The sequence below is a fragment of the Ictalurus furcatus genome, chromosome 11, assembly GCF_023375685.1.
Source record: "Ictalurus furcatus strain D&B chromosome 11, Billie_1.0, whole genome shotgun sequence".
Classification (NCBI taxonomy): Eukaryota; Metazoa; Chordata; class Actinopteri; order Siluriformes; family Ictaluridae; genus Ictalurus; species Ictalurus furcatus.
In genome coordinates, this window is record NC_071265.1 from 17,633,841 (window position 1) to 17,656,630 (window position 22,790).

At 40.7% G+C, this 22,790-nt stretch overlaps 1 protein-coding gene across 3 annotated transcripts in view; it reads left to right on the forward strand.

Moving 5' to 3' along the window:
- The first annotated feature begins 5,069 nt into the window (after window positions 1–5,069).
- LOC128614663 (synaptotagmin-2) overlaps window positions 5,070–22,790 on the forward strand; it is a 55,444-nt gene continuing 37,723 nt past the window's right edge. Inside the window, exons 1-2 of one of the 3 annotated variants that reach the window (XM_053636199.1) lie at window positions 5,071–5,512; window positions 5,593–5,666. The gene's annotated coding sequence lies outside the window, so the exon portion shown is untranslated. Of the gene's footprint in view, window positions 5,667–22,790 lie in introns of all 3 variants that reach the window. The other 2 variants (XM_053636201.1, XM_053636196.1) reach the window with 2 other exon arrangements.

The window sequence follows — 22,790 nt, forward strand, 5'->3', positions numbered from 1 at the left end:
AAATTCTATGATGGTTTCTATTTTAATTTTTTTTTTTCAGCAGGGAAGGAAGATTAATCTTTGTTTATAAACTGACAGGTGTAGTCAACAGCACCATGGTAGTCAAAAAAAATTTATTTGCACCCTAAACTGTACTTGCACTGATATTTCACGCATTCATTCCTCTACAATTCGTGGTTTCACTATAACACTTATCGTAAACGGCATTTGACTCAGCCATTGTTGTTGTTATGGAAATAAAGTTACTGTGCGAAGGCTATACTTCTTGCAGCAAAAACCTATTGTGTGTACAGTATGTGCTGCAGGCTGGGTTATACTGAACAGAATGTGGCACTGCTATTACACCAGTAAATTAGACTTTTTGCATCAACTCCTTTGTTTCATAACATTTTCTCAGCTAGTCCCAAATACCAGTGTGTCTCCCTCGGTCCCAAATTCCAGTGTGTCTCCCTCGGTCCCAAATACCAGTGCGTCTCCCTCGGTCCCAAACGCCAGTGCGTCTCCCTCGGTCCCAAACGCCAGTGCGTCTCCCTCGGTCCCAAACTCCAGTGCGTCTCCCTCGGTCCCAAATAACAGTGCGTCTCCCTCGGTCCCAAGTACCAGTGCGTCTCCCTCGGTCCCAAACACCAGTGCGCCTCCCTCGGTCCCAAACACCAGTGCGTCTCCCTCGGTCCCAAACTCCAGTGCGCCTCCCTCGGTCCCAAACACCAGTGCGTCTCCCTCTGTCCCAAACTCCAGTGCGTCTCCCTCGGTCCCAAATACCAGTGCGTCTCCCTCGGTCCCAAATACCAGTGCGCCTCCCTCGGTCCCAAATACCAGTGCGCCTGCCTCGGTCCCAAATTCCAGTGCGCCTCCCTCGGTCCCAAATTCCAGTGCGCCTCCCTCGGTCCCAAATACCAGTGCGTCTCCCTCGGTCCCAAATACCAGTGCGTCTCCCTCGGTCCCAAATACCAGTGCGCCTCCCTCGGTCCCAAATTCCAGTGCGCCTCCCTCGGTCCCAAATTCCAGTGCGCCTCCCTCGGTCCCAAATACCAGTGCGTCTCCCTCGGTCCCAAATACCAGTGCGTCTCCCTCGGTCCCAAATACCAGTGCGTCTCCCTCGGTCCCAAATACCAGTGTGCCTCCCTCAGTCCTAAATTCCAGTGTGCCTCCCTTCATGGCTTTTTCTCCCGTCATCGGCATAGACCAATATGTCAAGGGAATTAAGAGGGCCTACATCGCTTTTACTATCTTTATACTATTCAGCTTGACATTTACACCTAAATGTGAGTTTGGAAATATATTAATAGGCTACATTTATTAATGATCAAAAAGCAGACTAGGGCTCATGGTGGCCTAGTGCTTTGCACGTTCACCTCACACATCCAGTGTTGGGGGTTCGATTCCCACCGTGGCCCTGTGTAGGAGTTTGGAGTTTGCATGTTATCCCCGTGCTGTGGGGGTTTCCTCCCCCAGCCCAAAGACATGCATGGTAGGCTGATTGGCATGTCCAAATTGTCCATAGTGTATGAATGTACTCACATGTATATGTGACTGTGCCCTGTGATGGATTAGATTGTACCCCGCCTTGTGCTACCTTGATGCTCCCTGTGATAGGCTCCAGGTTCCACGTGACCCAGTAGGATAAGCGGTATAGAAAATGGATGGAAAACCAGACTATTGTTTACCTGTATGTTTTTAGCGAGTTGACAATTTAAGCGCATTTTAAATGAGCCAATTAAGTCCTGTTTAGATTTAATACAATGTGATTTAATATCTGTGAGAGGACAGTCACAGAAAAGGTTACATGCAGAGGAAACTGAAGGTCCTGCTCACTGGGACTACAGCTCCCTCTGCTGTGTGCAATTATAATGACAGGTAATTAGAAAATAAACAAACTAACAAAAAACAAACAAACAAAAAGCCTCACATTCAAATAGGCCTAATACACTACATGGCCAAAGGTTTGTGGACACTTGACCATCACACCCATGATGTGCGTGTTGAACATCCCATTCCACATTTAGTCATCCTTTGCTGTTAAAATAACCTCCACTCTTCTGCGAAGGCTTTCCACAAGATTTTGGCATGTGGCTGTGGAGATTTGCGTGCATTCAGCCACAAGAACATTATTGAGGTCGGACACTGATGTCGGGTGAGGAGGCCTAAGGCTCAGTCCGAGTTCCAGCTCATCCCAAAGGTGTTCGTTGGGGTTGAGGTCAGAGCTCTATGCAGGCCACTCGAGTTCTTCCACTCCAACCTTGGCAAAACCATGTCTGCATGGACCTCACTTTGCGCACTTTGTGTCATGCTGGAACATGTTTGGGCCTCTTAGTTCCAGTGACTGAACTACAACATCCTATACAATTGTAAGCTTCCAATCTTGTGGTAAAAGTTTGAGGAAGGCTCAAATATGTGTGTGACAAGTGTCCACATATCAGGTGTCCTGTCCATATTGTGTATATAGTTGGTCAAAATAATTAGCCACATACATTTACCATAAGTGGCTTTCTGTTTTGACAGTTTATCAGTATTTCCACAATGAAATAAATTATTCATTTTTGTTCTTCTCTATATGTCCATACACAGTGTACACTAATCATCAGATGTGAAATGCACACTGAGTTCAGAAGTACACAGATTGAAATATTTGCTGCACTGGAGGAAAGACAAACAAACACACAAACAAAAAACAGGTTGAGGTCAGAGAGTGGACCAGAATATCCAACCTTCGAATATATAATATCTGACACTGCAGTGGTTTATATATATATATATATATATATATATATATATATATATATATATATATATATATATATATATATATATATATATATATATATATATTTATATATATATATATATAATTAGGCCTTCCAGAGCAGTTATTGAGAACCATGAGAGCAGCACAGTTTGAGGTTTGCCCTGAAACTGTCATGTCTAGTTGATCAGCTAATGATCAATTATTTGATTACCAAACCATCTAAAAGATGGAACAAGTGTGTTAGCAGGCGGTAGCTAAGCAACCAAGACCCTGGACCACTGATCACAAGGTCGTGAGCTCAAAATCCAGTACTGCCATGCTGTCACTGCTTGCCCCATGCAAGGCTGTTAAACCTCAACTGCTCAACTGTATAAACGAGATAAATGTAAGTCACTCTCTATAAGTGTGTAGAATGGAATGCACAATGGAGTAAATGCCAGGGAAGTCCAACTTTATCCACAAAGAACCAGTGTGGATGCAGGTTTAAATTCCAGTCAAGAAGGAGCACCCCCCCTTTAACTCAATCAACTGTTGTCTGTTCTCAAACGCCTGATGACTTGGATCAGGGATGCTCTTGGTATAGTTGTAAAGAAAACCTGTAGGCTCCAGCCTTTTGTGGATAATACTGGACATCCCAGGAACAGGCAGTCTATCCTGATCTTAAACATGCGATACTGGTGAGTAGGTAATGGAATACAAACATCCCTAACCATTTTTTTCATTGTCATTCTATTAACTGCTCAAGTACTTGTTATTGTTTGCATCAATTAGGACATTGTGCAAGGATGAAATGGATCCGATCAGGTTTAGGGCGCATGCCATTCATTGCTGTTTTGTCAAGCCAGCTGAGCAAACAAATGATGCTCTGTGTCACAACTACATGATTCAGCAGCTTAACATGAGCTATGGAAATGCATTTAGCATTTACTGCACCAAAAAGGACACGGAAACAATCCACTGTTTGCTGAGTTGGTGATGTGTGTGTGTGTGGTTGATTTTTTTTCTTCTTTTTATTGTTTATAAGGGACGTTCACTGAGCCCAGAGTAAAAATATGTCTGAGTAGTTCAATGCTCATGAGCGTTTTTTGTTTTGTTTTTTCAATTACGTCCTGCTTGAATTTCTCCTTTAATTTACAAGAAGACGTCTGCCTAAAGCTAAATCCTGCAGTGCCAAAGATTTCTCCAGATGCAGCAGAACAACACCATTTGGATGTCTGTTACTCGCTAAAAGGTTTTGCTGCCACCTCAGTCTCTGATAAATCTAATCACAGACTCACTTTTGGGCTCACGTGTCCATTTAGCATTCGTATCCCAGATGTTATCTGTGCATTGATTTCCCAAAAGTAAACATACTATCGATCACAAATACTGAAATAGCTGTGGTGTGTTATCACCGTCAAAACCTTTCAAGAAAGAACATTACAACCTCTAAAACCTTAGATTTTATGCGTATTAATCAGGTCTAGGCTCTAAGCAATGCGTCAGAGGGAATTTCTACTCCATAAAATCATTTATAGCTTCGCCAAGGATGGTCTCCCTTTATTTGATTGATTTCAGATGCTGATCAAGTGTATTTCATTAGCGCTGAGGCACCACGACGCAAACCAGAAGAAAGGAGCTGAAGGGGAGCTGAAGAAGAAAAAAAAAATCCCTGGCTTTTTAGTCGAACTAAGAGAAACTAAACAAATCGGAGCCTTACTGACATTTTGTTTTATATATTACCTTCAACAAATACATATACTATACCCACATGCTGGGAACAGACTCTTGGTGTTGGTGTATACCAAGGCTGATGAAAGCGAGCAGAAAGCGCATTATGGTGCAGGGCTGTGCTGTAGTGAGAGAAAGACTGACAGTGAGTAATGAGGTTGCTGATGAAACCAATTGGTGGTGTAATTTCTGGAGTTTCTGACAGCAAACCCTTGAAGTATACAGGCTGCTCTTGTGAGTTCACCACAGTGTTGAATAATTTACACACAGCATATTACCTACATGCTGCTTTCAACAACAACAACAAAAAAAGCACAGGCAGACTGGGCTAGTGGTACTGCAGAACTACTGAAAAACACCTTCTCCATCTCCCTCCCTCCCTCCTTGTCCTACACACACACACACACACACACACACACACACACACGGTGGGATGCTGAGTGAGCAGGGAAATCTGCGGACAGTCTCCTGGCAGCCCCCTCCCTCCCTCCCTCCCACACACACACACACACACACACGCACACACACACACACACACACACAGCTCACTTCCAGTTGGAATCTGATATCCCATCCATACATCTCCAAAAGCGCATGACAGCGTCCTAATCATTGTATGTGAATACTACACTTCAATAATGGCGCACTTGATGACACACTGTTTAGTACGCTATCATGCGGTTTGGGACGGAACCTACATACTGACTCATGTAGTAGGCATATGAACTACTGTAGAAGAGGAAAGGGGGTGGGGCTACTTCGGAGCGCGTGCGGCGAGGGGGAAAAAAAAAACCCCTCACGCTCGACCAATCGTAGAGAAGGAGAGTTTCCGCTGGCCAATCGGAGCGCGCTGCCGGGAAATACAGCAGCGAAACGCCGGAGGCTGCGATGCTGAGAGACGATTGCGGTGTGTGAGAATGAAAATGTGTGTATCTGCGCATCCGCCGGTCCCAGCACTGAACGCCGCGAGGTGTGTGTGCCAATCTGTGTGAACGTTGGGGACCTTAAGAGAAGAAACACAACAACAACAACAACAACAACGCTGCACAAAAAGATGTAATTTTTTTTAATTATTTTTTTTTTATAAGGAGGATAAAAAGCAAAGTGCTGTGAAATTTCAGCTTTCCTTTTTGCAGAGAGAGTCCTGCCGAATTTGGTGAAGTTTTCTCCTCCAGGGTACATCTGTCGCAGTACAGTACCTCAGAATAAGGTAAGCATCCTTTCCCCTTTGCAGTAGTGATTCTTTATTTTATTTGATTTTTTTCTTTCAGGTGATGCTGTTCAACTTGTCCTGCAGTTTATAATGGAAATCCGTACCCGCAGCCATGTGTTTATTTATTTGTTCTTTCTTTTGAAGTTGGTAACAGTGAAAATGCTCTGTAGAGGACTGAAGTGGTGCATGGATGGGGGTGGAGGGTAATGGAGGAGATGGAGGAGGAGGAGGAGGGGGGTAGAGGCTTCTCTCCAGTCCAACTTTATGTCCCCGCCCAGGCAAAGTCTGCGCTCTGCAGTGTCTGGTTACATAAGAGCGGCCGATGTGTGGAGAATGCAGAATAAGGGTCGGACAGGGTGGAACTGCTCAGTACCTTCTGAACCAAGCCAAGAGTTACATATGATAAGAGCCACACATGGCAGGATGCACTGTGGCAGCACTGGATAGTGTATTCAGGTTTATTGTTTGCCTTAGGCATAACGCCACTGAGACTATGAGCCTAAAAAAAAAAGAAGAAAAGAAAAAAAAGAAGTAAAGTTGCCTCCTTAAATATACTGACTAGAGTTGATTATGTACAAGATGTAGTCTCTAAAAGGGATAACAATAAAAGTGTAGGCCATACATCAAACAACTGATCAGTGAAATCTATCCATCCATCCATCCATCGATTTATTTATCTATCTGTCTATGTATCAGTCTGTCTGTCTATCTATCTATCTATCTATCAAACTGTCTATCTATCCACTGATTGATTTATTTATCTATCTGTCGATCTATCAATCTATCTATCTATCTATCTATCAGACTGTCTATCTACCAAACTGTCTGTCTATCTATCCATCTATCAAACTGTCTATCTATCTATCTATCTATCTATCTATCTATCTATCTATCTATCTATCAGACTGTCTACCAAACTGTCTGTCTATTTATCGATCTATCAAACTGTCTATCTATCTATCTATCTATCAGACTGTCTATCTACCAAAATGTCTGTCTATCTATCTATCTATCTATCTACCAAACTGTCTGTCTGTCTATCTATCTATCTATCTATCTATCTACCAAACTGTTAGTCTGTCTGTCTGTCTGTCTGTCTATCTATCTATCTATCTATCTATCTACCAAACTGTCTGTCTGTCTGTCTGTCTATCTATCTATCTATCTGTCTACCTATTGATCAGCCAATAAAGCTAGGTCAGCCGCTTTTTGCTGAGACAGCTCTTCCTATCAGCACTCACATAGATGAGCTTCACTCCCATAAATCTTGTTCACTGAAATATACTTCCCATTGAGAAAATGTGACATGGAAGAATTGAATATTTACTAAAAACCTTCTAATTTTGAATATACAGTAGTATACTATATATATATATATATATATATATATATATATATATATATATATATATATAAATTTGATTGCTTTTTGCATGTGTGTGTAGGTGTGTGTATAGTGGGAGTTGTTCATTCAGTTCTTATTGAAGGCTGGTTAAAGCAGACCGGTCTGAAGGTGAACGATAAGCGATCGCTAGCATTGTGTATCCGACTCAGTAAATCTCTTGCTGCTACCACATGTAGAAATTCCTTCCCAGCACAATGGGACCTGCACTGGTGTGATGGAAAAGGAAAGCAATTCAGGAGGCAATCTCATCGATTGCAGGGGATCAGGGAGAACAGCTGGCGAGGCAACAGACTGAGGGTTGGAGGGGTGCGAGGTACGCGTATGTTCGTTTCAGTTCTGTCCTTATTGCGGGCCGGGCGTAATGAAGGTACCCACTGAGATATAAAGCAGAGCCCCTTGACAGAGGCATCACTCACATGTGCGCACACACACACACACACACACATTACCTACTGGATACTGAATAGCACTGGCTGGTTGGTATTGTGTGTGTGTGTGTGTGTGTGTGTGTGTGTGTGTGTGCATGTGCAGGACACTGAGGGGAAACAACTCATCCACAGTATGACTTTAAAATGAATATCTAGTTGATGGCTCATGAAATTGAATCGGGTTTCCGTGTAGCAATAATGCTGCAGTTTCACACTGTGTATCAGGGTCATTCATATGTGTCATTCACACTTACCACAGATGGAATAAATACTATGATAATAATGAATAATAATATTAATTAATAATAATAATAATAATAATAATAAGAGGAATAAAAAGGTAATGTAAGCATTGCATGTTGGTGCAGTGGGTAGCATTGTCGCCTCACAACTCCAGGTTTCCCGGATCAATCCTGAGCTCAGGTTACTGTCTGTGCGGCATTGCAGACGCTCTCTTGTGACTGCGTGGGTTTCCTCTGGGTTCTCCAGTTTCCTCCCACCTCACATGGCTAGTGTTCCCAGGATCTGGACCCACCATGACCCTGAACAGGATAAAGAAAGAATGATCAAGGAAAAAGTAAATGTAATCATGGAAGCTCACACTTTTATCATTGAAAACACAGATTTTCTCAGTGTTTTCATATAAAATTGATTTGATTAAAGGCCTGAATCCACCACGGTCCAAGCATTAGAGCATAACGATATAGTTACGGCAAGCTGATCCTATTGGTTAGTTAGCTAGCTAACTCAACTAACGCAAATGATAAACATATCTTCTTAGGTATATTTGGACATATAGTATATAGTAACTCTGCTGCATCACACCGTCCTGTTGTTGATTATTTTCCTTTAACAGCACGTCCTGACCTATGTTTAATGTTGTGGAAACAACTTATATTATAGCAGCGATAAACAATTAAATGAATAAGCATGCCATTTTACCAAAGGCTATGTCCACATTAATCCAGATAGATCTGAAAACAGTATTTTCATTTTAAACTGTCGTTTTCAAATGCTTTCCAAAAAACTACACTGACTACACTGAAACATCCGAAAACGCTTACATCCCTATACCGCGCATGGGTAAAAACGTTGGCCTGCATCTTTTCTCTACCAAAACGTAGAGAAAAAGAGGCATTTTCAAATTTATCCGGATTAATATGGACGTAGCCTAAGATACCAGGAATACTTCAAGTTACAGCTTTATCTCTGACTGTTACAAAGCTCATACTGGGGTCTCCTTCAATAAATGCTAAAGAAATATCTCCTTACAGAAAGCTACCGTATCAACTATTATACACGGTTTTATTTGATCTGTTTATGTGGAGCGTCCACCATAGAAGTTCATGTATAAGTTGTTATGATAGATACTGTATTAGAACGAGAGAGTTAATATAAACCTTGTAGCCGGCACTACTCTCCGAGCCATGCCGTTCTACAATGTTGTTTGTTTGTTTAAACACATTTGGAGCTTTACCTTAATTGCCTTTTTTGTGGTTAATAAGATCAGTAATGACTCTGCTGAATCTCTAAAAATAGAAATAAAAAACAAATCTCTGATGTAAACAGGTAACATTTTAATTATTATATGAATTGAATGTGGAAAATGTTTGTTTGTTTTCTATATTTGCCTTTGTGTAGACGTCATGGTTGGAGGTGGACTAGCTGCTTCATACTTTACCTGACATATCAACTTGATTAGCTAGCATTATTCTGAATGTAGAAGAAATCTAGAGAGAAGCAGGTATATTTTGTCCGTATGTGCTTATCAGCTCAGCGTCACAGACAATAAAATACAAGTTGGCATTAAGCGATTGTTATTTGTACCCAGTAGTCAGTATAATGCAGTAGAATAAATAATAAAGTTTGAATTAGATAGAAATTTGTTGTAGTTTGGATAAACAATGCCAGTGTCATGATTGGCATACAGTGCCCTCCACTAATATTGGCATCCTTGGTAAATATGAGCAAAGAAGGCTGTGAAAAATTGTCTTTGTTGATTAAACTTTTGCTCTTTTGTTTTAAAAAAAAATCAAAGAAATACTCTGCTCTCATGGATATCAAACAATTGCAAACAAAACACAGGTTTATCAAAAAAAAAAAGTTAAATATAGGTGTGCAACAATTATTGGCACCCTTTTAGTCAATACGTTGTGCTACCTCCCTTTGCCAAGATAACAGCTCTGAGTCTTCTCCTATAATGCCTGATGAAGTTGGAGAATACAAGGCAAGGGATCTGAGACCATTCCTCAATACAGAATCTCTCCAGATCCTTCACATTTTGAGGTTCACACTGGTGGATTCTCCTCTTCAGTTCACCCCACAGGTTTTCGATGGGTTTAAGTCAGGGGACTGGGATGGCCATGGCAGGACCTTGATTTTGTGGTCAGTAAACCACTTTTGTGTTGATTTTTTTTTGGATCATTTTCCTGCTGGAAGATCCAACCACGACCCATTTGAAGCTTTCTGGCAGAGGCAGTCAGGTTTTCATTTAATATCTGATGATATTTGATGGAGTCCATGATGTCATGTATCTTAACAAAATGTCCAGGTCCTCTGGCAGATAAACAGCCCCAAAACATTAAAGATCCCCCATCATGACCATAGAACCCGAACCCATTTGAAGTTCCAGTAGTGTCTGGCAAACTGAAGATGCTTGAGAGTGAGAGTTTTCGGATGACAGTAGATGTTTTTTTCTTGAAACCCTTCCAAAGTACTTGTGGTGATGTAGGTGACTTCAGATTGTAGTTTTGGAGACTTTCTGACCCCAAGACACAACGTCTGCAATTGTATAACGTCTGCAATTCTCCAGCTGTGATCCTTAGAGGATTTTTGGCCACTCAAACCATCCTGTTCACAGTGCACTGAGACGATATAGACACACGTCCTCTTCCGGGTTGATTCATAACATTTCCAGTTGACTGGAACTTCTTAATTATTGCCCTGATGGTGGAAATGGGCATTTACAATACTTGTACTATTTTCTTATAGCCACTTCCCATTTTGTGAAGCTCAACAACCTTTTGCCGCACATCACAGCTATATTCCTTGGTCTTACCCATTGTTATGAATGACTAAAGGAATTCATGGTTGAACAATTTCCTGTTCCTAGTCCCCCAGGTGTACTAAAAAAATTTTAAAATATCAATGGGAATATACTTCAAATATATTTTTCTCAAATGGATTCATAGGGGTGCCAATAATGTTGCTCACCTATATTTAACAAAGATATTTTTTGGATAAACCTGTGTTGTGTTCGCAATTATTTGTTATCCATGAGAACAGAGTATTTTTGTGAATTTGTTTAATAAAAGGTCAAAAGTTTAAACAATAACGACAACTTTTCACAGCCTTAATTGCTCATATTTACCAAGAGTGCCGTGACTTCTGATGATCAATGACAAATTCTGATGATCTATGTGTGACAGTTCCATGAAGTGTTATATTTATGGAAACCAGTTATTAGTATCACTACCCATTCCCTCAACCCCCCACGCCCCCCCATTTTTCCCGCCACTGATTTGTGCCCTTTATCCAGCTGTGTTTCACTCTGCATGCTGATGCTGTCCACTGCATAGGATGTTTAATTCATGTCCTTTCTTAAAATCTCTCTGTTCTCCCGATGACAATGCTTTCACATTTCTATGTCTTCTGTCTCGTCAATCAGCTCCTCGTGTCACAGCATCCTAAACTCAGTAGCTCAATGAGGATAATGTTTGGAGCATATCAAGTCTCAAGCACCATGCCAGAATTTCCATATCTATCATAACTGCACTAAAGCAGCACTGGCTTTAAATCCTGAAGGTTTTTATGATATTCACTGCTTGCACACATTCACTCATGATTATCTTAATGGTGCCTTATTTGTAGATGTTGTTGACGTGAACGCTGTAAAGAAGGCGGAGCTGTGGCACATGATGTTCTAATGGTTCAGTGCCTCAGGTCTGGAGGAATTTTCTGCTGACCAACAGAAAATTGATGTGTGTGTGTGTCAGTGTAAGTCAGTGTATGTGTGCTCCTGAATCCATTGATGACTGTGGCCTACAGCAGCGCAGCCTGGCACAGGCACGCTGTTACACATGGCTGCTGGTGCAGTGTGTACCCACTGAGTAACACACACACATACACACTGCACTGGCAGAACGTCAGTGCACTGCTGCCAGATGCCTCAGTGGAATCATACATTTAAATGACTGGTTTTGAATTATACCACATTACTGTGTGTGTGAGTGATAGAGGCATGGAGGAATGAAAAACACTAATGCTGCAGCGTGGTGATTATAAATGAGGATGGAAGGATAAATTAATCAATGCTGAAGAGAATCAGCTAAACCAGACTCAATGAGACGGGTCCAGTTGCAGCTTGAAGACATTTTTTTTCCGCAGTCCCATTTCATTATGCTCCCCTTTGACAGGAGAAAACTAGTAAATGTGCTTTTCATGCTCAAAACTAGTATCATAACCTAGCCTTGTTTTGTGCAAAACGTTTGAATGCTACATCCCATATCCTTCTGATATTCGGATATATTGATGCAACCAGAGACATGAAAATTAGATCCAATTAAGAAAATGATGTACTGTTTGGGTGGTAGAATTAAGAGGCGTCGAAGGAGGTGACCATATGGTAATAAACTGCAGAGATCATGAGTAATCAGTGAAGGAATAATCAATGAAAAAGCCTGAATGGATGGCAAAAAGCTGCTGATGGAGTTGTTAAGCCAACAAGAGATAACAATAACCCCCACTGGTGACATGGATAAAATGGACAAATATTAAGGGAAGATTTGCCACTATTGGGTTTGTTTCCATTTTCTTTAGCTACAGATTAATGAGCATGCAAAATGTTGTAACCTTTTAACAGTATTAACACAGAGTAATCATTTAAAAAAAAAAAAAAACATAGGAAGGAAGGAAACATCACTGCTACTGATTTGTCATGTGAAATCATGCACGAGAACTCTGACTTAGGAGGGTCATGGTGCAAATGGAGCTCCAGCTTATTCACGTTCTAACTAACTTTTGTTTCTGAATGTGTAGCAATTCACTGACAGGATATCAGACTTATTCTTTAGGTATGTCCCCCGTCCCCCCCCCGATGTGTTGTTAATGAAATCTTTCCATGTGTAATTTGGTCTTTTCTGCTATGAGAACTTTTACCACATTTTTAAACCAATTTGATTTGCTGTCAACATCTGGGAAATGTTTAGGCTGGATCAAAATATGGAAATGCAGTTTCATTAAGGGCAAAATTAAATATTGTGTCATTCCATGCTGTTAAAATAAGCAATACTTTTATTAAAATACATTTTAAACATAAACATAAACAAAAGCCCTTTTGAAGCTGAGAAAAGATGGAAAATCTATCAGACCCATTGCACAAGTATTGGGCATAGCCAGTACAACAATTTGGAATGTCCTGAAAAGAACGAAACCACCGGTGTACTAACAAACAGACATGGAACAGGTTGGCCAAGGAAAACAACAACCGCTGATGATGGAGATATTGTGAGAGCTGTGAAGAAACCCCCCAAAACAACAGTTAGTGACATCACCAACAACCTTCACAGGGCAGGGGTGAAGATATCACAATCCACTATTCAAAGAAGATTTCAAGTGCAGAAATATAGAGACCATACCACAAGATGCAAACCACTCATGAGCAGTAAAAACCAGAAAGCCAGATTGGAATTTGCAGAGGTGAAATACAGAAATGAGCCATAAAAGTTCTGGAACCAAGATTAACAGCTACCAAAGTGATAGAAAGGCCAAAGTGTGGAGAACGAAAAGATCTGCTCATGATCCAAAACATATGAGCTCATCACTCAAGCATGGTGGAGGTAGTGTCATGGGTTGGGCTTGCATGGCTGCTTCTGGAATAGGCTCATGACCTTTATTGACGATGTAACTCATAATTGTAGCAGCAGAATTAAATCCAAAGTCTACATCTGCCTCCGAAGTCTACAAACAATCTGCCTTCCAATTTACAGAGAAATGCATCCGATCTAAGTGGGAGGAACTTCATCATGCAGCAAGACAATGGCACAAAACACACTGCCAACACAACAAAGGACTTCATCAGGGGGAAAAAGTGGAAGGTGTTAGACTTGCCAAGTCAATCACCAGACCTTAATCCAATTGAGGAGCATTTCATCTCCTAAAGAGGAGACTGAAGGGAAAAAACCCTCCCAAAAGTAACAACTGAAAGAAGCTGCAGTACAAACCTGGAAAAGCATCACAATAGAAGATTGCAACAGTTTGGTGATGTCAGTGGGTCACCAGCTTTATACAGTTATTGCAAGCAAGGGACATGCAAATATTGCGTTATTTACTTTAATTTACTTTAAGTCTATCTGTTCGTATACTTTTGCTCACCTAAAAATTGGGTGGTGTGCTCCAAAGGTGCCATGTTCTAAGTTGTTTAACACATCTTGATGTAAATATCAGGAAATGAAAGCTGAAATTCTCATATTCTCATATTCATCTTTTGATCTCAAACCCAAATGTCTTCAATGTACAGTATAACGAAAACCACAGAATTGGCCTTGCTGTTCCAATACTTTCAGAGGGGACATCTTTCAAATACACTTTTGAAAAATAGTTACAGTAATTTATTCCTTCATGTTCGGTAACTACTTTATCCTGGTCAGGGTCATGGTGGCTCCAAAGCCTAACCCTGGACGCAATGCCGATCATCGCAGGGCACCGTGCACACACATCCACACTCATTTACCCCTAGGAGCAATTTAGAGTCGTCATTTCAATGCTGTATTCAGCTAAAGGTTGTAACTCAATAAAGAAAAGACCCTCAATTGAGAATTCCTACAGAATTCTAACTAGGGATGGTCTCTTCGAGTGCAAGTTCAGCAAATGATGTCAACTCAACATCAGCAGTAAACAAACTAGCACCTCTTACATTTAAATGAGTTATGCTGTATATACAAGTATTTGCTTTAGCTCAATCAACATACAGACATATCAGCGTGTTAAATCTAAAACATTGGCTATACATTTGAACATGGAGGCGTCCAAGGTTTTTTATCCCATGTTGTTCCTCAACCACACAGAGGTCATTAATGAAATAATTCTGAGCTCCGACTTCCTGTGTCCGAGGTAAGTCTAATGCAGCACAACTGTCTGCATGCTTTTGGGAAGTGGGAGGAAACCAGACAATCCACTCGGCCACGAAGAAAACACGCAAAACTTCACACAGACAGTAACCCGAGCTCAGGATTGAAATTGAAACCGTGGAGCTGTGGAGTGGCTGCACCACTGTGTTGCCCAGTTACAGTAATAGTTTTATCATTTACATTATAAAGCAACGCCAGCCTTCTTTCTTATTGTGCATTATAAGGATTTATTCTATCGGATTTGTAAATCAAAGGTAGACTGTTCACATTAAATCAGTGTGTCTTAAACCAACGAAAGATGGATGGATAGATGGATTGATGGATAGATGCCGTAACAGTATGCATCCATCCAAACTGAATCAATAATGATCAATAAGCCATGTCAGACAATTGAGTTCACCAACATCTCAGTCGATTATGGCGAAATCACGTACTGTGACAGTACCTACTGCATTCGATTCAGTGCTTACTGCTTGGCCGTTGAAACATTACTGATCAGTATATGTGTGTAGTATGAATACAATCCGGGCATACTACATCCATCATGTCGGCATTGTCGTGTCACCTGCAACTTAAAAAGAGCGGATGTGTTGCCTTCCACCATTTTTGATTCTGACAGCACCAGTCTCGTTGCCTCATGGGATAGCGCAGTGTCCATTGCTTCCATATTGCAGAATCTCGGTGGAAGCAGTATGTCATCTGGGTATTTCTCGCCTACTGATTTATGAATACTGAGAATTCAGACATTCTGCTCCTTTGGCGTACTGCTTTTCGCCTACTGTATAATAGGGTAGTGGGGATATTCGGACACAGCCTATGTTTAATTAATCGAGGAAGCCAAAATTTGTTATCATGATTAAAAAAAGAACCAAAATGGCCAAGTAGTTAGCAATTTTCTAAATGAGTCTAATTTAAGAAATGAATGAATATCAGTGTAGCAGAATTACGTAGGTGTTTTCTCTGCCAGTTTTAGATGCATTTTCTCCTGCCACAAACAGGGAACATAAACACAGTAAGAAAGCTGAATAAAGAACTTAACACAAAAAGCTAGTTTAAATAGGTTTGGTGATTTAGAACAAAGGACAAATGTAGCCCATAACTCTATATGTTCTCTTTTTCTAGTTTCTTGCCAAGACGTTATGTATTATTCAGCAATAATAATTTTAGGATTATGTTGTTTTGCCTTGAATGGCAGCCTGGAAGCCATATCCATAAATACACCACTACAATTTGTGTTACTGTTTATGCAGATCATTTGCATATTTGTCCTTATTTATAACTCTGAGGTATGAAAAAGCAGTGTAGGTTTTACCACACAATTGTCTTTCATATTAAATAATTCATTTATTCATCTCCAGAGCACTAAACACAAGATGGGCTCAATATGCCTACAGTAAATTCCAAAATGAATCTACAGGACTCTCCTAAATAATGTATAACTTCCTCTATAAGCTTCCCATCAGTGTGTATGCCAATCTCTGTGCCTCTGCATAGAAACACTGCTCTGCATTTTGATTCAGCCGTATGGCGTTTGCTTCTGTTGTAAACTCATTAATGCGTGATTGATGATGTGTGCAAACACCACGATCGAATTACCATCTCAAACCATGAGCCAATCAGGTCAGGACACCATCTGCAGGAGTCTATAAGTTGCTGCATGGTCAGTTGTACAATCCTGCTGCCCTCTTCTGGTATTCCACTATTAAAAGAGAAGCGAATGTTGAGAAACGCCTCCAGCATCCTGTCTCAATCTGCTGATTCTGAAATATTTTCCTTTTTTTTTTTCCAGCTTAAAAGCTGATCACAGGACATGTGAAGTCCTCAACCAAGGATAGTTGTCCACAACCAAGGATATTATAACCATATAGCTACCATATAGTTATTATTCATAGATAATGCTCTGAGTGTGCAGTTGATGGCCTTGCAAATGATTATAGGTTGCAGTCCTCTGCATATTAAAAACATGTTAATTTTTGTCTGTTTTAACATATAGTTAAGTGCCAGTTATAGCAGGTGTGAACTAGTCTGTCTATGGGCTAAGCTTTTTGCAGGGTGTTCAGTCAAACTGACCCAGATCTAGATACTCTACAGTAGACGGTCTGACTCTGGGGTTGATAAAGTGTTTCCTACCTTCCTACCTGCAATATCCCCAGACCACCTGTGTATACTATTTTGGGTGCCTGAAAGAGTACCAAAGTAAGTGTGTGTGACGGTGCATGTGAGTGTGTGTCAGAGAACCATGTAGAGTGTTAGAAAGAATACATGTGGGCCAGGGTGCCTGACTGGCCTAATTTGTTCGACCTTCGTGCGAAAGAAAAAAAAAGCGCACTGCAGAGGAGAGTGCAGCCTAATTTGTGATACACCCTTCTGCCACTAAGAGGCCACGACTCTTCCAGAACAATCCTAACAACTCCCTGGCCTTTCCAATCAGCTCCAGCTGAGGTGATCTGCTCAGCTACTCGTGAAATAACACAACTCCATCATGCCTTAACTGCAGTGCTGGTATTGATTGGTGTTTCTTTTAACCTTTGGAGAGGTTGAGACACTTTTCCTGGCAGGGGCTGATGATTTGAAGGACTAGTGATGTCTCAGGCTTAGTCATTTCTGTTTTTCCTGACACGACTAGGCCTGTTATAGTTATTTCATCTTTTCAGATCACATGACAAGCTGACTGCATTTTGCAAATTAATTGCATGCTTTTTGTTGCAACAAATATAATGTTAATTGTGAGTATTTCCATCAGTAAAGCGCAAGCATATTAACTGTCTTCCTCACACAAGCTTGCTGTCTAGGCCTTACTGCTTTTGGGTACGTTCTTTTGTGTCAGAGAATTTTTTTCATTTATTCATTCATCTTTAGTAACTGCTCTATCCTGGTCAGGGTCGACGTGTATCCTATTCTGCACACACACATTCACACCTAGGGGCAATTTATCATAGTCAATCCACCTACCCATGATTTTGGGAGAGAACTTGGAAACCCATGCAGACACAGGGAAAACAATAACCTGAGCTAAGGATCTTAGCAGGGACACTGAAGCTGTGAAGCAGCAACAATACTGACTTAACCCTAGTGCTGCCCATGTCAGCTCATACAGTAATGTCCAGACAGGTGAAAGATATTTGGAGATTGACAAAGTTATTGTTATTTTAGATGCCTACCATAGTATATTGGAGTTGAAGTTAATGAAAGCAATGAATATGAGATCCTTTGCAGTCAATGACTGCCTGAAATCTTGAATCCACAGACATCACCAGTTGCTGGGATTCTTCTCTGGTGATGCTCTGCCTGGCCTTTTCTGCAGCTGTCTTCATTTCATGCTTGTTCTCGGGGCATTTAGCCTTCACCAAATGAAATGCATGCTGAATTAGGTTTAAGTCAGGTGACTGACTAATATAATTGTACTAAATGTCCATTGTTTATGTATGTATTTCTTGGTGATGGCGTTGAGGCCATTAGGCCACTGTAATACCTTAATAACTAGTGGAAAGTCTCCTTTACAGAAGCAGTAGTGTATTTATCAACTCTGGGAAAGCTATGCTGGGGATCCTTCACATTTCTGTCATTTGGTTGAACAGAAATCCAATTAAAAGAAAATAGACCAGGCAACTTCAGTGGCTTTCCTATCACTGCTATCAACCTCACTACCTGCAAAGCTTTCAACCGCACTACTTGCCCCACTGGTTCCCAAACTAGAGAGAAATGTGCAATTTGTTTGACAAATTAATTGAATATGGCTCTAATGATGAAATGTTACTGTTTTGAAGTTTGATTCACATTCAAACAAACCACATTTAAGTGAAGAGTGTACATGTTATTTTACTCTTTTGCTATGCTGACATGCCATATTACTGGGGGAATTTGGTGATAAAAATGGAATCATTTCTCTGTTCATCTGTCTCTGCAAGTTTTTCGGTGAGTGAATAGAAGTCAAGAAAATGAACAGAAAATATGCCAAAGCATTTATTTTAAAACATAAGTCCTATATATATATATATATATATATATATATATATATATATATATATATATATATATATATATATACAGTGTCTCACAAAAGTGAGTACACCCCTCACATTTTTGTAAATATTTGATTATATCTTTTCATGTGACAACACTGAAGAAATGACACTTTGCTACAATGTAAAGTAGTGAGTGTACAGCTTGTGTAACAGTGTAAATTTGCTGTCCCCTCAAAATAACTCAACACACAGCCATTAATGTCTAAACCGCTGGCAACAAAAGTGAGTACACCCCTAAGTGAAAATGTCCAAATTGGGCCCAAAGTGTCAATATTTTGTGTGGCTACCATTATTTTCCAGCACTGCCTTAACCCTCTTGGGAATGGAGTTCACCAGAGCTTCACAGGTTTCCACTGGAGTCCTCTTCCACTCCTCCATGACGGAGCTGGTGGATGTTAGAGACCTTGTGCTCCTCCACCTTCTGTTTGAGGATGCCCCACAGATGCTCAATAGGGTTTAGGTCTGGAGACATGCTTGGCCAGTCCATCACCTTCACCCTCAGTTTCTTTAGCAAGGCAGTGGTCATCTTGGACGTGTGTTTGGGGTCGTTATCATGCTGGAATACTGCCCTGCAGCCCAGTCTCTGCTTCAGTATGTCACAGTACATGTTGGCATTCATGGTTCCCTCAATGAACTGTAGCTCCCCAGTGCCGGCAGCACTCATGCAGCCCCAGACCATGACACTCCCACCACCATGCTTGACTGTAGGCAAGACACACTTGTCTTTGTACTCCTCACCTGGTTGCCGCCACACATGCTTGACACCATCTGAACCAAATAAGTTTATCTTGGTCTCATCAGACCACAGGACGTGGTTCCAGTAATCCATGTCTTTAGTCTGTTGGTCTTCAGCAAACTGTTTGCGGGCTTTCTTGTGCATCATCTTTAGAAGAGGCTTCCTTCTGGGACGACAGCCATGCAGACCAATTAGATGCAGTGTGCGGCGTATGGTCTGAGCACTGACAGGCTGACCCCCCCACCCCTTCAACCTCTGCAGCAATGCTGGCAGCACTCATATGTCTATTTCCCAAAGACAACCTCTGGATATGACGCTGAGCACGTGCACTCAACTTCTGTGGTCGACCATGGCGAGGCCTGTTCTGAGTGGAACCTGTCCTGTTAAACCGCTGTATGGTCTTGGCCACCGTGCTGCAGCTCAGTGTCAGGGTCTTGGCAATCTTCTAATATGTTAAATCTTCTTTATGTATATATATATATATATATATATATATATATATATATATATATATAGGTTTGGGGTTGTAGAACATTCATAATGTCCATTTAGGGTTGTTTGCCCAAAAAGTTTGGGATGTATCCCATAGCATTTCACTATTATCAGTATAATACTTACATGTTTGTAAAACTGATAACATTTTCATGCTCTAAAAACTTTGGTTGCGATATGATTTCAGCCTTTGGTTTGCCAGATTATTTGCCATATATTAGACCATTATTATGAGTCATAAAATCATAACAAGACAAAACATTTTCTTTGTTGCTTTTATTTGTTTGACAACTAATTATAAACTAAAAGTTCGTGACTAGTCATTATACCAAATTACAGCTGGAAATCCAATGGTCTTGTGTTTATAAATCATAAGAATTTGTCTATGGATTGAATATGCAAAACAAACCATTTGTTTCCTTCAAACGCAATACATCGTACATAAGCAATGTGTATCTATGTGTATACTAGAAATAAACCAGTTTTCATGTGAAAAAAGAATGTTTTCTTATTACATTGTATTGCATTATTACACTATTAGGCACTATAGAAGTAAATGAAATCCAAAAAGACAAGTTATTGTTTCTATAAGAAACAGATTATGATAATAAACTCCTTGCATAAACTAAATCAAAATAAAGTGCCTTTATTATGGTGATTTAGACCTTTGCCATAATTAACCAATGTGTGATGAGTGTTGTGTGATGTTAGCACATTAACCAGCGTTGGTTTTTAAAGTATAATAAATGTCTTATGGCATATCATATTTTAATATGACTTTAATTAAAGTGTATAGTCACAGGAGGGACAATGAATCTGGTTTGGTCTACATTCCTCAGGGTATAAAAAATGTTTCAAAGCAAATTAATAAAAGCCAGCTTTATTGCTTAGAGTTAAACCTGTAGGTCGTATCCTCTGAGCTATAGTGATCGAATATGATATGTTTATTTGGACCATGTGTTGAAGTGTTTTGCTCACCTCAGCACGGAAAGCAAGCCTATATTTTTTCAGCAGATAAATGTCGGTGGTTTTGGATGAAAGGTCATAGTGAAAACCATCTGAAGAGTATGAACACATTTGTGTTTACTCCATTACTGGGCTTTTAGATGGTTTATACTAAAGAGAATCAGGTCAGGAAATCTGAGAAGTCAGGTCTTTTTAGTGTAGATGCAAATGAAAAGCCTTTTTAGATGTTTGTTTGGCAGTTTTTGAAATATGACATTAAACTGTGACAAAGCAGGTTCAGAAAAGCAGGTGCTTGTGTCTCACTAACATCCTCCAGACAACTGCTTCTACATAATGTTTCTTTAAACAGCCTCACAATTGTTTTTCTAAAAAAGATCTTTTTCTCTACAAGGGACTCTGACCAATTCCTCATTATCTCTACATTACCTAGGACATATTGTTCCCCTTTTGCCAAACTCTATACTGGGTTACCTCCTACCCACTATCTCATCTATGCTACAATATATTTTATCTGATCCTTCTGATCTTATCCTTATCGGATGCTCAGAACATTTCATCTTTTACATTTTGCAACCACTGCTGCAGTCCCTGCTTATTCCACGATAACCCTCACTATCAGTCCAGCAAAGCTAACAGCTATGCTTTCATATACTCTCTCAATCCATGCTCAAACTCTTGAGCCATGGCAACCATCCCTTCAGATCCATTATTCCTAGAGTTCTACACTGATCAGCCATAACATCAAAACCACTGACAGGTGACGTGAATAACTTTGATTATCTTGTTACAGTGGCACCTGTCAAGGGGTGGGATATACAGTGAGGGAAAAAAGTATTTGATCCCCTGCTGATTTTGTACGTTTGCCCACTGACAAAGAAATGATCAGTCTATAATTTTAATGGTAGTTGTATTTGAACAGTGAGAAACAGAATAACAACAAAAAAATCCAGAAAAACGCATGTCAAAAATTTGATAAATTAATTTGCATTTTAATGAGGGAAAAAAGTATTTGACCCCCTCTCAATCAGAAAGATTTCTGGCTCCCAGGTGTCTTTTATACAGGTAACGAGCTGAGATTAGGAGCACACTCTTAAAGGGAGTGCTCCTAATATCAGTTTGTTACCTGTATAAAAGACACCTGTCCACAGAAGCAATCAATCAGTCATATTCCAAACTCTCCACCATGGCCAAGACCAAAGAGCTCTCCAAGGATGTCAGGGACAAGACTGTAGACCTACACAAGTCTGGAATGGGCTACAAGACCATTGCCAAGCAGCTTGGTGAGAAGGGGACAACAGTTGGTGCGATTATTCGCAAATGGAAGAAGCACAAAAGAACTGTCAATCTCCCTCGGCCTGGGGCTCCATGCAAGATCTCACCTCGTGGAGTTGCATGGATCATGTGAACAGTGAGGAATCAGCCCAGAACTACATGGGAGGATCTTGTCAATGATCTCAAGGCAGCTGGGACCATAGTCACCAAGAAAACAATTGGTAACACACTACGCCGTGAAGGACTGAAATCCTGCAGCGCGCGCAAGGTCCGCTGCTCAAGAAAACACATATACATGCCCGTCTGAAGTTTGCCAATGAACATCTGAATGATTGTGAGGACAACTGGGTGAAAGCGTTGAGGTCAGATGAGACCAAAATGGAGCTCTCTGGCATCAACTCAACTCGCCGTGTTTGGAGGAGGAGGAATGCTGCCTATGACCCCTGGAACACCATCCCCACCGTCAAACATGGAGGTGGAAACATTATGCTTTGGGGTTTTTTTTCTGCTAAGGGGACAGGACAACTTCACCGCATCAAAGGGACGATGGACGGGGCCATGTACCATCAAATCTTGGGTGAAAACCTCCTTCCCTCAGACAGGGCATTGAAAATGGGTTGTGGATGGATATTCCAGCATGACAATGACCCAAAACACATGGCCAAGGCAA